This window comes from Heterodontus francisci, chromosome 14 (genome assembly GCF_036365525.1).
Source record: "Heterodontus francisci isolate sHetFra1 chromosome 14, sHetFra1.hap1, whole genome shotgun sequence".
Lineage (NCBI taxonomy): Eukaryota > Metazoa > Chordata > Chondrichthyes > Heterodontiformes > Heterodontidae > Heterodontus > Heterodontus francisci.
In genome coordinates this window covers 95,896,313-95,919,644 of record NC_090384.1, presented here as the reverse complement: position 1 = coordinate 95,919,644, position 23,332 = coordinate 95,896,313, and the positions used below count along the sequence as shown (strand labels likewise).

At 56.7% G+C, this 23,332-nt stretch overlaps 1 protein-coding gene across 1 annotated transcript in view; it reads left to right on the top strand.

Annotated features, from left to right (window-relative positions):
- Positions 1–23,332, top strand: part of chst1 (carbohydrate (keratan sulfate Gal-6) sulfotransferase 1) — a 219,075-nt gene that overhangs the window by 45,163 nt on the left and 150,580 nt on the right. The window lies entirely within an intron of this gene.

The window sequence follows — 23,332 nt, the reverse complement described above, 5'->3', positions numbered from 1 at the left end:
GTTACTGTCCCAGGGTGTGACGTACCGTCCCAGGTACTGTCCCAGGGTCTGACGTGCAGTCCCAGTTACTGTCCCAGGGTGTGGTGTACAGTCCCAGTTACTGTCCCAGGGTGTGGTGTACAGTCCCAGTTACTGTCCCAGGGAGTGACGTACAGCCCCAGTTACTGTCCCAGGGTCTGGCGTACCGTCCCAGTTACTGTCCCAGGGTCTGACGTACAGTCCCAGTTACTGTCCCAGGGTCTTACGTACCGTCCCATTTACTGTCCCAGGGTCTGACGTACAGTCCCAGTTACTGTTCCAGGGTGTGACGTACAGTCCCAGTTCCTGTCCCAGGGTGTGACGTACAGTCCCAGTTCCTGTCCCAGGGTGTGAGGTTCAGTTCCAGTTACTGTCCCAGGGTCTGACGTACAGTCCCAGTTACTGTTCCAGGGTGTGACGTACAGTTCCAGTTACTGTCCCAGGGTGTGAGGTTCAGTTCCAGTTACTGTCCCAGGGTGTGACGTACAGTCCCAGTTCCTGTCCCAGGGTGTGACGTACAGTCCCAGTTCCTGTCCCAGGGTGTGACGTACAGTTCCAGTTACTGTCCCAGGGTGTGAGGTTCAGTTCCAGTTACTGTTCCAGGGTGTGACGTACAGTCCCAGTTACTGTTCCAGGGTGTGACGTACAGTTCCAGTTACTGTCCCAGGGTGTGAGGTTCAGTTCCAGTTACTGTTCCAGGGTGTGACGTACAGTCCCAGTTACTGTTCCAGGGTGTGACGTACAGTCCCAGTTCCTGTCCCAGGGTGTGACGTACAGTTCCAGTTACTGTCCCAGGGTGTGAGGTTCAGTCCCAGTTACTGTTCCAGGGTGTGACGTACAGTCCCAGTTACTGTTCCAGGGTGTGACGTACAGTCCCAGTTCCTGTCCCAGGGTGTGACGTACAGTCCCAGTTACTGTTCCAGGGTGTGACGTACAGTCCCAGTTCCTGTCCCAGGGTGTGACGTACAGTTCCAGTTACTGTCCCAGAGTGTGAGGTTCAGTCCCAGTTACTGTTCCAGGGTGTGACGTACAGTCCCAGTTACTGTTCCAGGGTGTGACGTACAGTCCCAGTTACTGTCCCAGGGTGTGACGTACAGTTCCAGTTACTGTCCCAGGGTGTGAGGTTCAGTCCCAGTTACTGTCCCAGGGTGTGACGTACCGTCCCAGGGACTGTCCCAGGGTCTCATGTACCGTCCCAGGGACTGTCCCAGGGTCTCACGTACCGTCCCAGGGACTGTCCCAGGGTCTGACGCACAGTCTCAGTTACTGTCCCAGGGTGTGACGTACAGTCCCAGTTCCTGTCCCAGGGTGTGACGTACAGTCCCAGTTCCTGTCCCAGGGTGTGACGTACAGTCCCAGTTCCTGTCCCAGGGTGTGACGTACAGTCCCAGTTCCTGTCCCAGGGTGTGACGTACAGTCCCAGTTCCTGTCCCAGGGTGTGACGTACATTCCCAGTTACTGTCCCAGGGTGTGACGTACAGTCCCAGTTACTGTCCCAGGGTGTGACGTACAGTCCCAGTTACTGTCCCAGGGTCTGACGTACAGTCCCAGTTACTGTCCCAGGGTGTGGTGTACAGTCCCAGTTACTGTCCCAGGGTGTGGTGTACAGTCCCAGTTACTGTCCCAGGGTGTGGTGTACAGTCCCAGTTACTGTCCCAGGGTGTGGTGTACAGTCCCAGTTACTGTCCCTGGGTGTGGTGTACAGTCCCAGTTACTGTCCCAGGGTCTGACGTACAGTCCCAGTTACTGTCCCAGAGTCTGACGTACAGTCCCAGTTACTGTCCCCGGGTGAGACGTACAGTCCCAGTTACTGTCCCCGGGTGAGACGTACAGTCCCAGTTACTGTCCCAGGGTGTGACGTACAGTCCCAGTTACTGTCCCAGGGTGTGACGTACAGTCCCAGTTACTGTTCCAGGGTGTGACGTACAGTCCCAGTTACTGTCCCAGGGTCTGACATACAGTCCCAGTAACTGTCCCAGGGTCTGATTTCCAGTCCCAGTCACTGTCCCAGGGTGTGACGTACAGTCCCAGTCACTGTCCCAGGGTGTGACGTACAGTCCCAGTTACTGTCCCAGAGTGTGACGTACAGTCCCAGTTACTGTCCCAGGGTCTGATTTACAGTCCCAGTTACTGTCCCAGGGTGTGGTGTACAGTCCCAGTTACTGTCCCAGGGTGTGGTGTACAGTCCCAGTTACTGTCCCAGGGTGTGGTGTACAGTCCCAGTTACTGTCCCAGGGTGTGACGTACAGTCCCAGTTACTGTCCCAGGGTGTGACGTACAGTCTCAGTTACTGTCCCAGGGTGTGACGTACCATCCCAGGTACTGTCCCAGGGTCTGACGTACAGTCCCAGTTACTGTCCCAGGGTCTGACGTACAGTCCCAGTTACTGTCCCAGGGTGTGGTGTACAGTCCCAGTTACTGTCCCAGGGTGTGGTGTACAGTCCCAGTTACTGTTCCAGGGTCTGACGTACAGTCCCAGTTACTGTCCCACGGTCTGACGTACAGTCCCAGTCACTGTCCCAGGGTCAGATTTACAGTCCCAGTCACTGTCCCAGGGTGTGACGTACAGTCCCACTTACTGTCCCAGGGTCTGACTTACAGTCCCAGTTACTGTCCCAGGGTGTGACGTACAGTCCCAGTTACTGTCCCAGGGTGTGACGTACCGTCCCAGGTACTGTCCCAGGCTCTGATTTACAGTCCCAGTTACTGTCCCAGGGTGTGACGTACCGTCCCAGGTACTGTCCGAGGGTCTGACGTGCAGTCCCAGTTACTGTCCCAGGGTGTGGTGTACAGTCCCAGTTACTGTCCCAGGGTGTGGTGTACAGTCCCAGTTACTGTTCCAGGGTGTGACGTACAGTCCCAGTTACTGTCCCAGGGTCTGACGTACAGTCCCAGTAACTGTCCCAGGGTCTGATTTCCAGTCCCAGTCACTGTCCCATGGTGTGACGTACAGTCCCAGTCACTGTCCCAGGGTCTGATTTACAGTCCCAGTCACTGTCCCAGGGTCTGATTTACAGTCCCAGTCACTGTCCCAGGGTGTGACGTACAGTCCCAGTTCCTGTCCCAGGGTGTGACATACAGTCCCAGTTACTGTCCCAGGGTGTGACGTACAGTCCCAGTTACTGTCCCAGGGTGTGACGTACAGTCCCAGTTACTGTCCCAGGGTCTGACGTACAGTCCCAGTTACTGTCCCAGGGTGTGACGTACAGTCCCAGTTCCTGTCCCAGGGTGTGGTGTACAGTCCCAGTTCCTGTCCCAGGGTGTGACGTACAGTCCCAGTTACTGTCCCAGGGTGTGACGTACAGTCCCAGTTACTGTCCCAGGGTGTGACGTACAGTCCCAGTTACTGTCCCAGGGTGTGACGTACAGTCCCAGTTACTGTCCCAGGGTGTGACGTACCGTCCCAGGTACTGTCCCAGGGTCTGACGTGCAGTCCCAGTTACTGTCCCAGGGTGTGGTGTACAGTCCCAGTGACTGTCCCAGGGTGTGGTGTACAGTCCCAGTTCCTGTCCCAGGGTGTGACGTACAGTCCCAGTTCCTGTCCCAGGGTGTGACGTACAGCCCCAGTTACTGTCCCAGGGTCTGACGTACCGTCCCAGTTACTGTCCCAGGGTCTGACGTACCGTCCCAGTTACTGTCCCAGGGTCTGACGTACAGTCCCAGTTACTGTCCCAGGGTCTTGCGTACCGTCCCAGTTACTGTCCCAGGGTCTGACGTACAGTCCCAGTTCCTGTTCCAGGGTGTGACGTACAGTCCCAGTTACTGTTCCAGGGTGTGACGTACAGTTCCAGTTACTGTCCCAGGGTGTGAGGTACAGTCCCAGTTACTGTCCCAGGGAGTGACTTACTGTCCCAGGGTGTGACGTACCGTCCCAGGGACTGTCCCAGGGTCTCACGTACCGTCCCAGGGACTGTCCCAGGGTCTGACGCACAGTCCCAGTTGCTGTCCCATGGTGTGGTGTACAGTCCCAGTTCCTGTCCCAGGGTGTGACGTACAGTTCCAGTTACTGTCCCAGGGTGTGAGGTACAGTCCCAGTTACTGTCCCAGGGTGTGACGTACCGTCCCAGGTACTGTCCCAGGGTCTGATTTACAGTCCCAGTTACTGTCCCAGGGTGTGACGTACAGTCTCAGTTACTGTCCCAGGGTGTGACGTACCGTCCCAGGTACTGTCCCAGGGTCTGAGTTACAGTCCCAGTTACTGTCCCAGGGTCTGACGTACAGTCCCAGTTACTGTCCCAGGGTGTGGTGTACAGTCCCAGTTACTGTCCCAGGGTGTGGTGTACAGTCCCAGTTACTGTTCCAGGGTCTGACGTACAGTCCCAGTTACTGTCCCAGGGTCTGACGTACAGTCCAAGTCACTGTCCCAGGGTCAGATTTACAGTCCCAGTCACTGTCCCAGGGTCTGACTTACAGTCCCAGTTACTGTCCCAGGGTCTGACTTACAGTCCCAGTTACTGTCCCAGGGTGTGACGTACCGTCCCAGGTACTGTCCCAGGTTCTGATTTACAGTCCCAGTTACTGTCCCAGGGTGTGACGTACCGTCCCAGGTACTGTCCGAGGGTCTGACGTACAATCCCAGTTACTGTCCCAGGGTGTGGTGTACAGTCCCAGTTACTGTCCCAGGGTGTGGTGTACAGTCCCAGTTACTGTTCCAGGGTGTGGTGTACAGTCCCAGTCACTGTCCCAGGGTGTGACGTACAGTCCCAGTCACTGTCCCAGGGTCTGATTTACAGTCCCAGTCACTGTCCCAGGGTGTGACGTACCGTCCCAGGTACTGACCCAGGGTCTGATTTACAGTCCCAGTTACTGTCCCAGAGTGTGACGTACAGTCCCAGTTACTGTCCCAGGGTGTGACGTACAGTCCCAGTTACTGTCCCAGGGTGTGACGTACAGTCCCAGTTACTGTCCCAGGGTGTGACGTACAGTCCCAGTTACTGTCCCAGGGTGTGGTGTACAGTCCCAGTTACTGTTCCAGGGTGTGGTGTACAGTCCCAGTCACTGTCCCAGGGTGTGACGTACAGTCCCAGTCACTGTCCCAGGGTCTGATTTACAGTCCCAGTCACTGTCCCAGGGTGTGACGTACCGTCCCAGGTACTGACCCAGGGTCTGATTTACAGTCCCAGTTCCTGTCCCAGGGTGTGACGTACCGTCCCAGGTACTGACCCAGGGTCTGATTTACAGTCCCAGTTACTGTCCCAGAGTGTGACGTACAGTCCCAGTTACTGTCCCAGGGTGTGACGTACAGTCCCAGTTCCTGTCCCAGGGTGTGACGTACAGTCCCAGTTACTGTCCCAGGGTGTGACGTACAGTCCCAGGTACTGTCCCAGGGTCTGACGTGCAGTCCCACTTACTGTCCCAGGGTGTGGTGTACAGTCCCAGTGACTGTCCCAGGGTGTGGTGTGCAGTCCCAGTTCCTGTCCCAGGGTGTGACGTACAGTCCCAGTTCCTGTCCCAGGGTGTGACGTACAGTCCCAGTTCCTGTCCCAGGGTGTGACGTACAGCCCCAGTTACTGTCCCAGGGTCTGACGTACCGTCCCAGTTACTGTCCCAGGGTCTGACGTACCGTCCCAGTTACTGTCCCAGGGTCTGACGTACAGTCCCAGTTACTGTCCCAGGGTCTTACGTACCGTCCCAGTTACTGTCCCAGGTTCTGACGTACAGTCCCAGTTACTGTTCCAGGGTGTGACGTACAGTCCCAGTTACTGTTCCAGGGTGTGACGTACAGTCCCAGTTCCTGACCCAGGGTGTGACGTACAGTTCCAGTTACTGTCCCAGGGTGTGAGGTACAGTCCCAGTTACTGTCCCAGGGTGTGACTTACTGTCCCAGGGTGTGACGTACAGTCCCAGTTACTGTCCCAGGGTCTGACGTACAGTCCCAGTTACTGTCCCAGGGTCTTACGTACCGTCCCAGTTACTGTCCCAGGTTCTGACGTACAGTCCCAGTTACTGTTCCAGGGTCTGACGCACAGTCCCAGTTGCTGTCCCAGGGTGTGGTGTACAGTCCCAGTTCCTGTCCCAGGGTGTGACGTACAGTCCCAGTTCCTGTCCCAGGGTGTGACGTACAGTTCCAGTTACTGTCCCAGGGTGTGACGTACAGTCCCAGTTCCTGTCCCAGGGTGTGACGTACAGTTCCAGTTACTGTCCCAGGGTGTGAGGTACAGTCCCAGTTACTGTCCCAGGGTGTGACGTACCGTCCCAGGTACTGTCCCAGGGTCTGATTTACAGTCCCAGTTACTGTCCCAGGGTGTGACATACATTCCCAGTTACTATCCCAGGGTGTGACGTACATTCCCAGTTACTGTCCCAGGGTGTGACGTACATTCCCAGTTACTGTCCCAGGGTGTGACGTACAGTCCCAGTTACTGTCCCAGGGTGTGACGTACAGTCCCAGTTACTGTCCAGGGTCTGACGTACAGTCCCAGTTACTGTCCCGGGTGTGGTGTACAGTCCCAGTTACTGTTCCAGGGTGTGACGTACAGTCCCAGTTACTGTCCCAGGGTGTGGTGTACAGTCCCAGTTACTGTCCCAGGGTGTGACGTACAGTCCCAGTTACTGTCCCAGGGTGTGACGTACAGTCCCAGTTACTGTCCCAGGGTGTGACGTACAGTCTCAGTTACTGTCCCAGGGTGTGACGTACCGTCCCAGGTACTGTCCCAGGGTCTGACGTACAGTCCCAGTTACTGTCCCATGGTGTGGTGTACAGTCCCAGTTACTGTCCCAGGGTGTGGTGTACAGTCCCAGTTACTGTTCCAGGGTCTGAGGTACAGTCCCAGTTACTGTCCCAGGGTCTGACGTACAGTCCCAGTCACTGTCCCAGGGTCAGATTTACAGTCCCAGTCACTGTCCCAGGGTGTGACGTACAGTCCCAGTTACTGTCCCAGGGTCTGACTTACAGTCCCAGTTACTGTCCCAGGGTGTGACGTACAGTCCCAGTTACTGTCCCAGGGTGTGACGTACCGTCCCAGGTACTGTCCCAGGGTGTTGTGTACAGTCCCAGTCACTGTCCCAGGGTCAGATTTACAGTCCCAGTCACTGTCCCAGGGTGTGACGTACAGTCCCAGTTACTGTCCCAGGGTCTGACTTACAGTCCCAGTTACTGTCCCAGGGTCTGACTTACAGTCCCAGTTACTGTCCGAGGGTCTGACGTACAGTCCCAGTTACTGTCCCAGGGTGTGGTCTACAGTCCCAGTTACTGTCCCAGGGTGTGGTGTACAGTCCCAGTTACTGTTCCAGGGTCTGACGTACAGTCCCAGTAACTGTCCCAGGGTCTGATTTCCAGTCCCAGTCACTGTCCCAGGGTGTGACGTACAGTCCCAGTCACTGTCCCAGGGTCTGATTTACAGTCCCAGTCACTGTCCCAGGGTGTGACGTACAGTCCCAGTTACTGTCCCAGGGTCTGACGTACAGTCCCAGTAACTGTCCCAGGGTCTGATTTCCAGTCCCAGTCACTGTCCCAGGGTGTGACGTACAGTCCCAGTCACTGTCCCAGGGTCTGATTTACAGTCCCAGTCACTGTCCCAGGGTGTGACGTACAGTCCCAGTTACTGTCCCAGGGTCTGATTTACAGTCCCAGTTCCTGTCCCAGGGTGTGACGTACAGTCCCAGTTACTGTCCCAGGGTCTGACGTACAGTCCCAGTTACTGTCCCAGGGTGTGGTGTACAGTCCCAGTTACTGTCCCAGGGTGTGGTGTACAGTCCCAGTTACTGTTCCAGGGTGTGGTGTACAGTCCCAGTCACTGTCCCAGGGTGTGACGTACAGTCCCAGTCACTGTCCCAGGGTCTGATTTACAGTCCCAGTCACTGTCCCAGGGTGTGACGTACCGTCCCAGGTACTGACCCAGGGTCTGATTTACAGTCCCAGTTACTGTCCCAGAGTGTGACGTACAGTCCCAGTTACTGTCCCAGGGTGTGACGTACAGTCCCAGTTACTGTCCCAGGGTGTGACGTACAGTCCCAGTTACTGTCCCAGGGTGTGACGTACAGTCCCAGTTACTGTCCCAGGGTGTGGTGTACAGTCCCAGTTACTGTTCCAGGGTGTGGTGTACAGTCCCAGTCACTGTCCCAGGGTGTGACGTACAGTCCCAGTCACTGTCCCAGGGTCTGATTTACAGTCCCAGTCACTGTCCCAGGGTGTGACGTACCGTCCCAGGTACTGACCCAGGGTCTGATTTACAGTCCCAGTTCCTGTCCCAGGGTGTGACGTACCGTCCCAGGTACTGACCCAGGGTCTGATTTACAGTCCCAGTTACTGTCCCAGAGTGTGACGTACAGTCCCAGTTACTGTCCCAGGGTGTGACGTACAGTCCCAGTTCCTGTCCCAGGGTGTGACGTACAGTCCCAGTTACTGTCCCAGGGTGTGACGTACAGTCCCAGGTACTGTCCCAGGGTCTGACGTGCAGTCCCACTTACTGTCCCAGGGTGTGGTGTACAGTCCCAGTGACTGTCCCAGGGTGTGGTGTGCAGTCCCAGTTCCTGTCCCAGGGTGTGACGTACAGTCCCAGTTCCTGTCCCAGGGTGTGACGTACAGTCCCAGTTCCTGTCCCAGGGTGTGACGTACAGCCCCAGTTACTGTCCCAGGGTCTGACGTACCGTCCCAGTTACTGTCCCAGGGTCTGACGTACCGTCCCAGTTACTGTCCCAGGGTCTGACGTACAGTCCCAGTTACTGTCCCAGGGTCTTACGTACCGTCCCAGTTACTGTCCCAGGTTCTGACGTACAGTCCCAGTTACTGTTCCAGGGTGTGACGTACAGTCCCAGTTACTGTTCCAGGGTGTGACGTACAGTCCCAGTTCCTGACCCAGGGTGTGACGTACAGTTCCAGTTACTGTCCCAGGGTGTGAGGTACAGTCCCAGTTACTGTCCCAGGGTGTGACTTACTGTCCCAGGGTGTGACGTACAGTCCCAGTTACTGTCCCCGGGTGAGACGTACAGTCCCAGTTACTGTCCCAGGGTCTTACGTACCGTCCCAGTTACTGTCCCAGGTTCTGACGTACAGTCCCAGTTACTGTTCCAGGGTCTGACGCACAGTCCCAGTTGCTGTCCCAGGGTGTGGTGTACAGTCCCAGTTCCTGTCCCAGGGTGTGACGTACAGTCCCAGTTCCTGTCCCAGGGTGTGACGTACAGTTCCAGTTACTGTCCCAGGGTGTGACGTACAGTCCCAGTTCCTGTCCCAGGGTGTGACGTACAGTTCCAGTTACTGTCCCAGGGTGTGAGGTACAGTCCCAGTTACTGTCCCAGGGTGTGACGTACCGTCCCAGGTACTGTCCCAGGGTCTGATTTACAGTCCCAGTTACTGTCCCAGGGTGTGACATACATTCCCAGTTACTATCCCAGGGTGTGACGTACATTCCCAGTTACTGTCCCAGGGTGTGACGTACATTCCCAGTTACTGTCCCAGGGTGTGACGTACATTCCCAGTTACTGTCCCAGGGTGTGACGTACAGTCCCAGTTACTGTCCCAGGGTGTGACGTACAGTCCCAGTTACTGTCCAGGGTCTGACGTACAGTCCCAGTTACTGTCCCGGGTGTGGTGTACAGTCCCAGTTACTGTTCCAGGGTGTGACGTACAGTCCCAGTTACTGTCCCAGGGTGTGGTGTACAGTCCCAGTTACTGTCCCAGGGTGTGACGTACAGTCCCAGTTACTGTCCCAGGGTGTGACGTACAGTCCCAGTTACTGTCCCAGGGTGTGACGTACAGTCTCAGTTACTGTCCCAGGGTGTGACGTACCGTCCCAGGTACTGTCCCAGGGTCTGACGTACAGTCCCAGTTACTGTCCCATGGTGTGGTGTACAGTCCCAGTTACTGTCCCAGGGTGTGGTGTACAGTCCCAGTTACTGTTCCAGGGTCTGAGGTACAGTCCCAGTTACTGTCCCAGGGTCTGACGTACAGTCCCAGTCACTGTCCCAGGGTCAGATTTACAGTCCCAGTCACTGTCCCAGGGTGTGACGTACAGTCCCAGTTACTGTCCCAGGGTCTGACTTACAGTCCCAGTTACTGTCCCAGGGTGTGACGTACAGTCCCAGTTACTGTCCCAGGGTGTGACGTACCGTCCCAGGTACTGTCCCAGGGTGTTGTGTACAGTCCCAGTCACTGTCCCAGGGTCAGATTTACAGTCCCAGTCACTGTCCCAGGGTGTGACGTACAGTCCCAGTTACTGTCCCAGGGTCTGACTTACAGTCCCAGTTACTGTCCCAGGGTCTGACTTACAGTCCCAGTTACTGTCCGAGGGTCTGACGTACAGTCCCAGTTACTGTCCCAGGGTGTGGTCTACAGTCCCAGTTACTGTCCCAGGGTGTGGTGTACAGTCCCAGTTACTGTTCCAGGGTCTGACGTACAGTCCCAGTAACTGTCCCAGGGTCTGATTTCCAGTCCCAGTCACTGTCCCAGGGTGTGACGTACAGTCCCAGTCACTGTCCCAGGGTCTGATTTACAGTCCCAGTCACTGTCCCAGGGTGTGACGTACAGTCCCAGTTACTGTCCCAGGGTCTGACGTACAGTCCCAGTAACTGTCCCAGGGTCTGATTTCCAGTCCCAGTCACTGTCCCAGGGTGTGACGTACAGTCCCAGTCACTGTCCCAGGGTCTGATTTACAGTCCCAGTCACTGTCCCAGGGTGTGACGTACAGTCCCAGTTACTGTCCCAGGGTCTGATTTACAGTCCCAGTTCCTGTCCCAGGGTGTGACGTACAGTCCCAGTTACTGTCCCAGGGTCTGACGTACAGTCCCAGTTACTGTCCCAGGGTGTGGTGTACAGTCCCAGTTCCTGTCCCAGGGTGTGACGTACAGTCCCAGTTACTGTCCCAGGGTCTGACGTACAGTCCCAGTTACTGTCCCAGGGTGTGGTGTACAGTCCCAGTTCCTGTCCCAGGGTGTGACGTACAGTCCCAGTTACTGTCCCAGGGTCTGACGTACAGTCCCAGTAACTGTCCCAGGGTCTGATTTCCAGTCCCAGTCACTGTCCCAGGGTCTGATTTACAGTCCCAGTCACTGTCCCAGGGTGTGACGTACAGTCCCAGTCACTGTCCCAGGGTCTGATTTACAGTCCCAGTCACTGTCCCAGGGTGTGACGTACAGTCCCAATTCCTGTCCCAGGGTGTGACGTACAGTCCCAGTTCCTGTCCCAGGGTGTGACGTACAGTCCCAGTTCCTGTCCCAGGGTGTGACGTACAGTCCCAGTTACTGTCCCAGGGTGTGACGTACAGTCCCAGTTACTGTCCCAGGGTGTGACGTACCGTCCCAGGTACTGTCCCAGGGTCTGACGTGCAGTCCCAGTTACTGTCCCAGGGTGTGGTGTACAGTCCCAGTGACTGTCCCAGGGTGTGGTGTACAGTCCCAGTTCCTGTCCCAGGGTGTGACGTACAGTCCCAGTTCCTGTCCCAGGGTGTGACGTACAGTCCCAGTTCCTGTCCCAGGGTGTGACGTACAGCCCCAGTTACTGTCCCAGGGTCTGACGTACCGTCCCAGTTACTGTCCCAGGGTGTGACGTACAGTCCCAGTTACTGTCCCAGGGTGTGACGTACAGTCCCAGTTACTGTTCCAGGGTGTGACGTACAGTCCCAGTTCCTGTCCCAGGGCGTGACGTACAGTTCCAGTTACTGTCCCAGGGTGTGAGGTACAGTCCCAGTTACTGTCCCAGGGTGTGACTTACTGTCCCAGGGTGTGACGTACCGTCCCAGGGACTGTCCCAGGGTCTCACGTACCGTCCCAGGGACTGTCCCAGGGTCTGACGCACAGTCCCAGTTGCTGTCCCAGGGTGTGGTGTACAGTCCCAGTTCCTGTCCCAGGGTGTGACGTACAGTTCCAGTTACTGTCCCAGGGTGTGAGGTACAGTCCCAGTTACTGTCCCAGGGTGTGACGTACCGTCCCAGGGACTGTCCCAGGGTCTGACGTACCGTCCCAGTGACTGTCCCAGGGTGTGGTGTACAGTCCCAGTTACTGTCCCAGGGTGTGACGTACCGTCCCAGGTACTGTCCCAGGGTCTGATTTACAGTCCCAGTTACTGTCCCAGGGTCTGACGCACAGTCCCAGTTACTGTCCCAGGGTGTGGTGTACAGTCCCAGTTACTGTCCCAGGGTGTGACGTACCGTCCCAGGTACTGTCCCAGGGTCTGATTTACAGTCCCAGTTACTGTCCCAGGGTCTGACGCACAGTCCCAGTTACTGTCCCAGGGTGTGGTGTACAGTCCCAGTTACTGTCCCAGGGTGTGACGTACCGTACCAGTTACTGTCCCAGGGTCTGACGCACAGTCCCAGTTACTGTCCCAGGGTGTGGTGTACAGTCCCAGTTACTGTCCAAGGGTGTGATGTACCGTCCCAGGTACTGTTCCAGGGTCTGTTTTACAGTCCCAGTTACTGTCCCAGGGTCTGACGCACAGTCCCAGTTACTGTCCCAGGGTGTGGTGTACAGTCCCAGTTACTGTCCCAGGGTGTGACGTACAGTCCCAGTTACTGTCCCAGGGTGTGACGTACATTCCCAGTTACTGTCCTAGGGTGTGACGTACAGTCCCAGTTACTGTCCCAGGGTCTGATGTACAGTCCCAGTTACTGTCCCAGGGTGTGGTGTACAGTCCCAGTTACTGTCCCAGGGTGTGGTGTACAGTCCCAGTTACTGTTCCAGGGTGTGACGTGCAGTCCCAGTTACTGTCCCAGGGTGTGGTGTACATTCCCAGTTACTGTCCCAGGGTGTGACGTACCGTCCCAGGTACTGTCCCAGGGTCTGACGTACAGTCCCAGTTACTGTCCCAGGGTCTGACGTACAGTCCCAGTTACTGTCCCCGGGTGAGACGTACAGTCCCAGTTACTGTCCCCGGGTGAGACGTACAGTCCCAGTTACTGTCCCCGGGTGAGACGTACAGTCCCAGTTACTGTCCCCGGGTGAGACGTACAGTCCCAGTTACTGTCCCAGGGTGTGACGTACAGTCCCAGTTCCTGTCCCAGGGTGTGACGTACAGTTCCAGTTACTGTCCCAGGGTGTGAGGTACAGTCCCAGTTACTGTCCCAGGGTGTGACTTACTGTCCCAGGGTGTGACGTACCGTCCCAGGGACTGTCCCAGGGTCTCACTTACCGTCCCAGGGACTGTCCCAGGGTCTGACGCACAGTCCCAGTTGCTGTCCCAGGGTCTGACGTACAGTCCCAGTTCCTGTCCCAGGGTGTGACGTACAGTCCCAGTTACTGTCCCAGGGTCTGACGTGCAGTCCCAGTTACTGTCCCAGGGTGTGGTGTACAGTCCCAGTTACTGTCCCAGGGTGTGACGTACAGTCCCAGTTACTGTCCCAGGGTGTGGTGTACAGTCCCAGTTACTGTCCCAGGGTGTGAGGTACAGTCCCAGTTACTGTCCCAGGGTCTGACGTGCAGTCCCAGTTACTGTCCCAGGGTGTGGTGTACAGTCCCAGTTACTGTCCCAGGGTGTGACGTACAGTCCCAGTTACTGTCCCAGGGTGTGACGTACCGTCCCAGGTACTGTCCCAGGGTCTGATGTACAGTCCCAGTTACTGTTCCAGGGTGTGACGTACAGTCCCAGTTCCTGTCCCAGGGTGTGACGTACAGTCCCAGTTCCTGTCCCAGGGTGTGACGTACAGCCCCAGTTACTGTCCCAGGGTCTGACGTACTGTCCCAGTTACTGTCCCAGGGTCTTACGTACCGTCCCAGTTACTGTCCCAGGGTCTGACGTACAGTCCCAGTTACTGTTCCAGGGTGTGACGTACAGTCCCAGTACCTGTCCCAGGGTGTGACGTACAGTTCCAGTTACTGTCCCAGGGTGTGAATTACTGTCCCAGGGTATGACGTACCGTCCCAGGGACTGTCCCAGGGTCTCACGTACCGTCCCAGGGACTGTCCCAGGGTCTCACGTACCGTCCCAGGGACTGTCCCAGGGTCTGACGCACAGTCCCAGTTACTGTCCCAGGGTGTGGTGTACAGTCCCAGTTCCTGTCCCAGGGTGTGACGTACAGTCCCAGTTCCTGTCCCAGGGTGTGACGTACAGTCCCAGTTCCTGTCCCAGGGTGTGAGGTACAGTCCCAGTTACTGTCCCAGGGTGTGAGGTACAGTCCCAGTTACTGTCCCAGGGTGTGACTTACTGTCCCAGGGTGTGACGTACCGTCCCAGGGACTGTCCCAGGGTCTGACGTACAGTCCCAGTTACTGTCCCAGGGTCTGACGTACAGTCCCAGTTACTGTCCCAGGGTCTGATTTACAGTCCCAGTTACTGTCCCAGGGTCTGACGTACCATCCCAGTTACTGTCCCAGGGTGTGACGTACCGTCCCAGTTAATGTCCCAGGGTGTGATGTCCAGTCCCAGTTACTGTCCCAGGGTGTGATGTCCAGTCCCAGTTACTGTCCCAGGGTGTGACGTACAGTCCCAGTTACTGTCCCAGGGTCTGATGTACAGTCCCAGTTACTGTCCCAGGGTGTGATGTTCATTCCCAGTTACTGTCCCAGTGTGTGACGTACCGTCCCAGTTAATGTCCCAGGGTGTGATGTCCAGTCCCAGTTACTGTCCCAGGGTCTGATGTACAGTCCCAGTTACTGTCCCAGGGTGTGGTGTACAGTCCCAGTTACAGTCCCAGGGCGTGGTGTACAGTCCCAGTTACTGTTCCAGGGTGTGACGTGCAGTCCCAGTTACTGTCCCATGGTGTGGTGTACATTCCCAGTTACTGTCCCAGGGTGTGACGTACCGTCCCAGGTACTGTCCCAGGGTCTGACGGACAGTCCCAGTTACTGTCCCAGAGTCTGACGTACAGTCCCAGCTACTGTCCCCGGGTGAGACGTACAGTCCCAGCTACTGTCCCCGGGTGAGACGTACAGTCCCAGCTACTGTCCCCGGGTGAGACGTACAGTCCCAGCTACTGTCCCCGGGTGAGACGTACAGTCCCAGTTACTGTCCCCGGGTGAGACGTACAGTCCCAGTTACTGTCCCCGGGTGAGACGTACAGTCGCAGCTACTGTCCCCGGGTGAGACGTACAGTCCCAGTTACTGTCCCCGGGTGTGACGTACAGTCCCAGTTACTGTCCCAAGGTGTGACGTACACTCCCAGTTACTGTCCCAGGGTCTGACATACAGTCCCAGTAACTGTCCCAGGGTCTGATTTCCAGTCCCAGTCACTGTCCCAGGGTGTGACGTACCGTCCCAGGTACTGTCCCAGTGTCTGATTTACAGTCCCAGTTACTGTCCCAGGGTGTGACGTACAGTCCCAGTTACTGTCCCAGGGTGTGACGTACAGTCCCAGTTACTGTCCCAGGGTGTGACGTACAGTCCCAGTTACTGTCCCAGGGTGTGACGTACCGTCTCAGTTACTGTCCCAGGGTGTGACGTGCCGTCCCAGGTACTGTCCCAGGGTCTGACGTACAGTCCCAGTTACTGTCCCAGGGTGTGGTGTACATTCCCAGTTACTGTCCCAGGGTGTGGTGTACAGTCCCAGTTACTGTTCCAGGGTGTGACGTACATTCCCAGTTACTGTCCCAGGGTCTGACGTACAGTCCCAGTCACTGTCCCAGGGTGTGACGTACAGTCCCAGTCACTGTCCCAGGGTGTGACGTACAGTCCCAGTTACTGTCCCAGGGTCTGACTTACTGTCCCAGTTACTGTCCCAGGGTGTGACGTACAGTCCCAGTCACTGTCCCAGGGTGTGACGTACAGTCCCAGTTACTGTCCCAGGGTGTGGTGTACAGTCCCAGTTACTGTCCCAGGGTGTGGCGTACAGTCCCAGTTACTGTCCCAGGGTGTGACGTACAGTCCCAGTTACTGTCCCAGGGTGTGACGTACAGTCCCAGTTACTGTCCCAGGGTGTGACGTACAGTCCCATTTACTGTCCCAGGGTGTGACGTACAGTCCCATTTACTGTCCCAGGGTGTGACGTACAGTCCCAGTTACTGTCCCAGGGTGTGACGTACAGTCTCAGTTACTGTCCCAGGGTGTGACGTACAGTCTCAGTTACTGTCCCAGGGTGTGACGCACCGTCCCAGGTACTGTCCCAGGGTGTGGTGTACAGTCCCAGTTACTGTCCCAGGGTGTGGTGTACAGTCCCAGTTACTGTCCCAGGGTGTGGTGTACAGTCCCAGTTACTGTCCCAGGGTGTGGTGTACAGTCCCAGTTACTGTTCCAGGGTGTGACGTACAGTCCCAGTTCCTGTCCCAGGGTGTGACGTACAGTCCCAGTTACTGTCCCTGGGTGTGACGTACAGTCCCAGTTCCTGTCCCAGGGTGTGACGTACAGTCCCAGTTCCTGTCCCAGGGTGTGACGTACAGCCCCAGTTACTGTCCCAGGATCTGACGTACCGTCCCAGTTACTGTCCCAGGGTCTGACGTACCGTCCCAGTTACTGTCCCAGGGTCTGACGTACAGTCCCAGTTACTGTCCCAGGGTCTTGCGTACCGTCCCAGTTACTGTCCCAGGGTCTGACGTACAGTCCCAGTTACTGTTCCAGGGTGTGACGTACAGTCCCAGTTCCTGTCCCAGGGTGTGACGTACAGTCCCAGTTCCTGTCCCAGGGTGTGACGTACAGTCCCAGTTCCTGTCCCAGGGTGTGACGTACAGTTCCAGTTACTGTCCCAGGGTGTGAGGTACAGTCCCAGTTACTGTCCCATGGTGTGACTTACTGTCCCAGGGACTGTCCCAGGGTCTCACGTACCGTCCCAGGGACTGTCCCAGGGTCTGACGTACCGTCCCAGTTCCTGTCCCAGGGTGTGACGTACAGTCCCAGTTCCTGTCCCAGGGTGTGACGTACATTCCCAGTAACTGTCCCAGGGTGTGGTGTACATTCCCAGTTACTGTCCCAGGGTGTGGTGTACAGTCCCAGTTACTGTCCCAGGGTGTGACGTACCGTCCCAGGTACTGTCCCAGGGTCTGATTTACAGTCCCAGCTACTGTCCCAGGGTCTGACGTACAGTCCCAGCTACTGTCCCAGGGTCTGACGTACAGTCCCAGTTACTGTCCCAGGGTGTGGTGTACAGTCCCAGTTACTGTCCCAGGGTGTGACGTACCGTCCCAGGTACTGTCCCAGGGTCTGATTTACAGTCCCAGTTACTGTCCCAGGGTCTGACGTACAGTCCCAGCTACTGTCCCAGGGTCTGACGTACATTCCCAGTAACTGTCCCAGGGTGTGGTGTACAGTCCCAGTTACTGTCCCCGGGTGAGACGTACAGTCCCAGTTACTGTCCCCGGGTGATACGTACAGTCCCAGTTACTGTCCCCGGGTGAGACGTACAGTCCCAGTTACTGTCCCAGGGTGTGACGTACAGTCCCAGTTACTGTCCCAGGGTGTGACGTACAGTCCCAGTTACTGTCCCAGGGTGTGGTGTTCAGTCCCAGTTACTGTCCCAGGGTGTGGTGTACAGTCCCAGTTACTGTCCCAGGGTGTGGTGTTCAGTCCCAGTTACTGTCCCAGGGTGTGGTGTACATTCCCAGTTACGGTCCCAGGGTGTGACGTACCATCCCAGTTACTGTCCCAGGGTCTGACGTACAGTCCCAGTTACTGTCCCAGGGTGTGACGTACAGTCCCAGTTACTGTCCCAGGGTGTGGTGTACAGTCCCAGTCACTGTCCCCGGGTGAGACGTACAGTCCCAGTTACTGTCCCCGGGTGATACGTACAGTCCCAGTTACTGTCCCCGGGTGAGACGTACAGTCCCAGTTACTGTCCCAGGGTGTGACGTACAGTCCCAGTTACTGTCCCAGGGTGTGACGTACAGTCCCAGTTACTGTCCCAGGGTGTGGTGTTCAGTCCCAGTTACTGTCCCAGGGTGTGGTGTACAGTCCCAGTTACTGTTCCAGGGTGTGACGTACAGTCCCAGTTCCTGTCCCAGGGTGTGACGTACAGTCCCAGTTCCTGTCCCAGGGTGTGACGTACAGCCCCAGTTACTGTCCCAGGGTCTGACGTACTGTCCCAGTTACTGTCCCAGGGTCTTACGTACCGTCCCAGTTACTGTCCCAGGGTCTGACGTACAGTCCCAGTTACTGTTCCAGGGTGTGACGTACAGTCCCAGTACCTGTCCCAGGGTGTGACGTACAGTTCCAGTTACTGTCCCAGGGTGTGAATTACTGTCCCAGGGTGTGACGTACCGTCCCAGGGACTGTCCCAGGGTCTCACGTACCGTCCCAGGGACTGTCCCAGGGTCTCACGTACCGTCCCAGGGACTGTCCCAGGGTCTGACGCACAGTCCCAGTTACTGTCCCAGGGTGTGGTGTACAGTCCCAGTTCCTGTCCCAGGGTGTGACGTACAGTCCCAGTTCCTGTCCCAGGGTGTGACGTACAGTCCCAGTTCCTGTCCCAGGGTGTGACGTACAGTCCCAGTTACTGTCCCAGGGTGTGAGGTACAGTCCCAGTTACTGTCCCAGGGTGTGACTTACTGTCCCAGGGTGTGACGTACCGTCCCAGGGACTGTCCCAGGGTCTGACGTACAGTCCCAGTTACTGTCCCAGGGTCTGACGTACAGTCCCAGTTACTGTCCCAGGGTCTGATTTACAGTCCCAGTTACAGTCCCAGGGTCTGACGTACCATCCCAGTTACTGTCCCAGGGTGTGACGTACCGTCCCAGTTAATGTCCCAGGGTGTGATGTCCAGTCCCAGTTACTGTCCCAGGGTGTGATGTCCAGTCCCAGTTACTGTCCCAGGGTGTGACGTACAGTCCCAGTTACTGTCCCAGGGTCTGATGTACAGTCCCAGTTACTGTCCCAGGGTGTGATGTTCATTCCCAGTTACTGTCCCAGTGTGTGACGTACCGTCCCAGTTAATGTCCCAGGGTGTGATGTCCAGTCCCAGTTACTGTCCCAGGGTCTGATGTACAGTCCCAGTTACTGTCCCAGGGTGTGGTGTACAGTCCCAGTTACAGTCCCAGGGCGTGGTGTACAGTCCCAGTTACTGTTCCAGGGTGTGACGTGCAGTCCCAGTTACTGTCCCAGGGTGTGGTGTACATTCCCAGTTACTGTCCCAGGGTGTGACGTACCGTCCCAGGTACTGTCCCAGGGTCTGACGGACAGTCCCAGTTACTGTCCCAGAGTCTGACGTACAGTCCCAGCTACTGTCCCCGGGTGAGACGTACAGTCCCAGCTACTGTCCCCGGGTGAGACGTACAGTCCCAGCTACTGTCCCCGGGTGAGACGTACAGTCCCAGCTACTGTCCCCGGGTGAGACGTACAGTCCCAGTTACTGTCCCCGGGTGAGACGTACAGTCCCAGTTACTGTCCCCGGGTGAGACGTACAGTCCCAGCTACTGTCCCCGGGTGAGACGTACAGTCCCAGTTACTGTCCCCGGGTGTGACGTACAGTCCCAGTTACTGTCCCAAGGTGTGACGTACACTCCCAGTTACTGTCCCAGGGTCTGACATACAGTCCCAGTAACTGTCCCAGGGTCTGATTTCCAGTCCCAGTCACTGTCCCAGGGTGTGACGTACCGTCCCAGGTACTGTCCCAGTGTCTGATTTACAGTCCCAGTTACTGTCCCAGGGTGTGACGTACAGTCCCAGTTACTGTCCCAGGGTGTGACGTACAGTCCCAGTTACTGTCCCAGGGTGTGACGTACAGTCCCAGTTACTGTCCCAGGGTGTGACGTACAGTCCCAGTTACTGTCCCAGGGTGTGACGTACCGTCTCAGTTACTGTCCCAGGGTGTGACGTGCCGTCCCAGGTACTGTCCCAGGGTCTGACGTACAGTCCCAGTTACTGTCCCAGGGTGTGGTGTACATTCCCAGTTACTGTCCCAGGGTGTGGTGTACAGTCCCAGTTACTGTTCCAGGGTGTGACGTACATTCCCAGTTACTGTCCCAGGGTCTGACGTACAGTCCCAGTCACTGTCCCAGGGTGTGACGTACAGTCCCAGTCACTGTCCCAGGGTGTGACGTACAGTCCCAGTTACTGTCCCAGGGTCTGACTTACTGTCCCAGTTACTGTCCCAGGGTCTGACGTACAGTCCCAGTCACTGTCCCAGGGTGTGACGTACAGTCCCAGTTACTGTCCCAGGGTGTGGTGTACAGTCCCAGTTACTGTTCCAGGGTGTGACGTACAGTCCCAGTTACTGTCCCAGGGTGTGACGTACAGTCCCAGTTACTGTCCCAGGGTGTGACGTACAGTCCCATTTACTGTCCCAGGGTGTGACGTACAGTCCCATTTACTGTCCCAGGGTGTGACGTACAGTCCCAGTTACTGTCCCAGGGTGTGACGTACAGTCTCAGTTACTGTCCCAGGGTGTGACGTACAGTCTCAGTTACTGTCCCAGGGTGTGACGCACCGTCCCAGGTACTGTCCCAGGGTGTGGTGTACAGTCCCAGTTACTGTCCCAGGGTGTGGTGTACAGTCCCAGTTACTGTCCCAGGGTGTGGTGTACAGTCCCAGTTACTGTCCCAGGGTGTGGTGTACAGTCCCAGTTCCTGTCCCAGGGTGTGACGTACAGTCCCAGTTCCTGTCCCAGGGTGTGACGTACAGTCCCAGTTACTGTCCCTGGGTGTGACGTACAGTCCCAGTTCCTGTCCCAGGGTGTGACGTACAGTCCCAGTTCCTGTCCCAGGGTGTGACGTACAGCCCCAGTTACTGTCCCAGGATCTGACGTACCGTCCCAGTTACTGTCCCAGGGTCTGACGTACCGTCCCAGTTACTGTCCCAGGGTCTGACGTACAGTCCCAGTTACTGTCCCAGGGTCTTGCGTACCGTCCCAGTTACTGTCCCAGGGTCTGACGTACAGTCCCAGTTACTGTTCCAGGGTGTGACGTACAGTCCCAGTTCCTGTCCCAGGGTGTGACGTACAGTCCCAGTTCCTGTCCCAGGGTGTGACGTACAGTCCCAGTTCCTGTCCCAGGGTGTGACGTACAGTTCCAGTTACTGTCCCAGGGTGTGAGGTACAGTCCCAGTTACTGTCCCATGGTGTGACTTACTGTCCCAGGGACTGTCCCAGGGTCTCACGTACCGTCCCAGGGACTGTCCCAGGGTCTGACGTACCGTCCCAGTTCCTGTCCCAGGGTGTGACGTACAGTCCCAGTTCCTGTCCCAGGGTGTGACGTACATTCCCAGTAACTGTCCCAGGGTGTGGTGTACATTCCCAGTTACTGTCCCAGGGTGTGGTGTACAGTCCCAGTTACTGTCCCAGGGTGTGACGTACCGTCCCAGGTACTGTCCCAGGGTCTGATTTACAGTCCCAGTTACTGTCCCAGGGTCTGACGTACAGTCCCAGCTACTGTCCCAGGGTCTGACGTACAGTCCCAGTTACTGTCCCAGGGTGTGGTGTACAGTCCCAGTTACTGTCCCAGGGTGTGACGTACCGTCCCAGGTACTGTCCCAGGGTCTGATTTACAGTCCCAGTTACTGTCCCAGGGTCTGACGTACAGTCCCAGCTACTGTCCCAGGGTCTGACGTACAGTCCCAGTTACTGTCCCCGGGTGAGACGTACAGTCCCAGTTACTGTCCCCGGGTGATACGTACAGTCCCAGTTACTGTCCCCGGGTGAGACGTACAGTCCCAGTTACTGTCCCAGGGTGTGACGTACAGTCCCAGTTACTGTCCCAGGGTGTGACGTACAGTCCCAGTTACTGTCCCAGGGTGTGGTGTTCAGTCCCAGTTACTGTCCCAGGGTGTGGTGTACAGTCCCAGTTACTGTCCCAGGGTGTGGTGTTCAGTCCCAGTTACTGTCCCAGGGTGTGGTGTACATTCCCAGTTACGGTCCCAGGGTGTGACGTACCATCCCAGTTACTGTCCCAGGGTCTGACGTACAGTCCCAGTTACTGTCCCAGGGTGTGACGTACAGTCCCAGTTACTGTCCCAGGGTGTGACGTACAGTCCCAGTTACTGTCCCCGGGTGAGACGTACAGTCCCAGTTACTGTCCCCGGGTGATACGTACAGTCCCAGTTACTGTCCCCGGGTGAGACGTACAGTCCCAGTTACTGTCCCCGGGTGAGACGTACAGTCCCAGTTACTGTCCCAGGGTGTGACGTACAGTCCCAGTTACTGTCCCAGGGTGTGACGTACAGTCCCAGTTACTGTCCCAGGGTGTGGTGTTCAGTCCCAGTTACTGTCCCAGGGTGTGGTGTACAGTCCCAGTTACTGTTCCAGGGTGTGACGTACAGTCCCAGTTACTGTCCCAGGGTCTGATTTCCAGTCCCAGTCACTGTCCCAGGGTGTGACGTACAGTCCCAGTTACCGTCCCAGGGTGTGACGTACAGTCCCAGTTACCGTCCCAGGGTGTGACGTACAGTCCCAGTTACCGTCCCAGGGTGTGACGTACAGTCCCAGTTACTGTCCCAGGGTGTGACGTACCGTCCCAGGTACTGTCCCAGGGTCTGATTTACAGTCCCAGTTACTGTCCCAGGGTGTGACGTACAGTCCCAGTTACTGTCCCAGGGTGTGACGTACAGTCCCAGTTACTGTCCCAGCGTGGGACGTACAGTCCCAGTTCCTGTCCCAGGGTCTGACGTACAGTCCCAGTCACTGTTCCAGGGTGTGACGTACAGTCCCAGTTACTGTTCCAGGGTGTGACGTACAGTCCCAGTTACTGTTCCAGGGTGTGACGTACAGTCCCAGTTACTGTCCCAGGGTGTGACGTACAGTCCCAGTTACTGTCCCAGGGTGTGACGTACAGTCCCAGTTACTGTCCGAGGGTCTGACGTACCGTCCCAGGTACTGTCCCAGGGTGTGGTGTACAGTCCCAGTTACTGTCCCAGGGTGTGGTGTACAGTCCCAGTTACTGTTCCAGGGTGTGACGTACAGTCCCAGTTACTGTTCCAGGGTGTGACGTACAGTCCCAGTTACTGTTCCAGGGTGTGACGTACAGTCCCAGTTACTGTTCCAGGGTGTGACGTACAGTCCCAGTTACTGTTCCAGGGTGTGACGTACAGTCCCAGTTACTGTCCCAGGGTCTGACGTACAGTCCCAGTTACTGTCCCAGGGTCTGACGTACAGTCCCAGTTCCTGTCCCAGGGTCTGATTTACAGTCCCAGTTACTGTCCCAGGGTCTGACGTAACGTCCCAGTTACTGTCCCAGGGTCTGACGTACAGTCCCAGTTACTGTCCCAGGGTGTGATGTACAGTCCCAGTTACTGTTCCAGGGTGTGGTGTACAGTCCCAGTTACTGTTCCAGGGTGTGGTGTACAGTCCCAGTTACTGTTCCAGGGTGTGGTGTACAGTCCCAGTTACTGTTCCAAGGTGTGACGTACAGTCCCAGTTACTGTCCCAGGGTCTGACGTACAGTCCCAGTTACTGTCCCAGGGTCTGACGTACAGTCCCAGTTACTGTCCCAGGGTCTGACGTACAGTCCCAGTTACTGTCCCAGGGTCTGATGTACAGTCCCAGTTACTGTCCCAGTGTGTGACGTACCGTCCCAGTTAATGTCCCAGGGTGTGA